The following is a 1,731-nucleotide window of genomic DNA, read 5'->3' as shown; positions in this document are numbered from 1 at the left end:
AGGCATGCGACTTTTATGGAGCGAGAGTTCGTCTCCAAAAGAGTCAGTGGGAGTAGGATCGAACTTGAGGAAGTTCGAGAGCAGCAAGTAGACGCTGAGCCGAGTGAGCAAGTTGAAGAAGTTCAACCTGTTTCACTGCCCGTTGTGACTCAACCTTTGACGAGTGAACCTCGGAGATCAAGCAGGGTTCGCCAAGAGCCAACGAGATATGGATTTCTTGTGACTGGGAATGAGGAACTCATGTTATTAGAACATGACGAGCCTACCACATACCCAGAGGCTATGGCGAGTCCGGACTCCGAGAAGTGGCGCGAGGCTATGAAGTCCGAGATGCAATCCATGTCAGACAACCAAGTATGGACTCTGGTTGATGCATCTGAAGGGATAAAACCCATCGGATGCAAGTGGATCTTCAAGAAGAAGACCGACATGGATGGCAACGTGCACACGTATAAGGCACGACTTGTGGCGAAAGGATTCCGTCAGATTCATGGTATTGACTATGATGAGACCTTTTCGCCCGTACACTACAAGAAAAACTGTAATTTGCGACCGAAAAATCTGTCGCACCATGAAGAAGAATCGGTCGGTAAAAAATACTTGCGACCGATTACGACCGATAGATGTCGGTCGCTAAATCGTTGTCGCAAAAACTGTGTGGTCGTGATTCTGTCGCAAAGTTGCGACCGACAGATCTGTAGGTTATCGGTCGGTAATACACGACAGATGGCTAAGGTCGGTAATCTGTCGCAAATTGGTGAATTCATTTCTGTCGCACAGGTGAGTCACACTGAATCACCGTCAAGAACATCCTGAAGTACTTGAGAAGAACTAAGGATGTGTTCTTGGTATACGGTGGGTCGAAAGACGAGCTCTTGTAAAGGGTTACACTGATGCTAGTTTCGGTCAGACCCAGATGACTACAAATCGCAGTTTGGTTATGTTTTCTGCTTGAACGGAGGCGCTGTTACCTGGAAGAGTTCTAGGCAAGTGACCGTTGAAGATTTTACGACAGAAGCTGAGTATATTGCACCGTCGGACACAACAAAGGAAGCTGTTTGGATCATGAAGTTTGTTGGAGACTTGGGTGTCATTCCCAGTGTTGATAGCCCCATTGTTTTGTATTGTGACAACAATGGAGCGATCGCACAAGCGAAAGAACCCAGATCCCATCAACGATCCAAACACATACTCAAATGATTTCACCTTATCAGAGAGATCATAGACAGAGGAGACGTGCACATTTGCAGAGTGTCGACATATGACAACATTGCCGATCCGTTGACGAAGCCTCTCCCTTCGTCAAAGCATGAGGGTCATGTTAGGGATATGAGCATTAGATGTTTAGCAGTCCTTGATTAGAGCAAGTGAGAGATTATTGGTTTAGTGCTCTATGATATACTGTTTTTGCGAGCTTTATTTATTGATACATTTGATGTATTGACACTTTCTATGAGTTTATGGATGACTGTTTGATTCATTACGTATTGTGCATACTTGATATGTTATGAAATCTAAACTCCCTAGTCATGTATCATTGTGGGAATAATGATATACTAAGACTAGTATGATGTGTGATTGATGATCATAGCGATGATCATAGGTATTGGAAAAACCGAAACAAATCCAAATCGCAACCAAGTTAGGGTTCAAACATACCCAAAACACAAACGAATCCCTAACCCACAGCCGTGGATCTACTCACGGTTCATGGAAAACAATAAAAAGTTC

Source organism: Tarenaya hassleriana, unplaced genomic scaffold (genome assembly GCF_000463585.1).
Source record: "Tarenaya hassleriana unplaced genomic scaffold, ASM46358v1 Cleome418, whole genome shotgun sequence".
In the NCBI taxonomy this organism is placed as follows: Eukaryota; Viridiplantae; Streptophyta; class Magnoliopsida; order Brassicales; family Cleomaceae; genus Tarenaya; species Tarenaya hassleriana.
Note: the sequence above shows the minus strand (reverse complement) of the source record.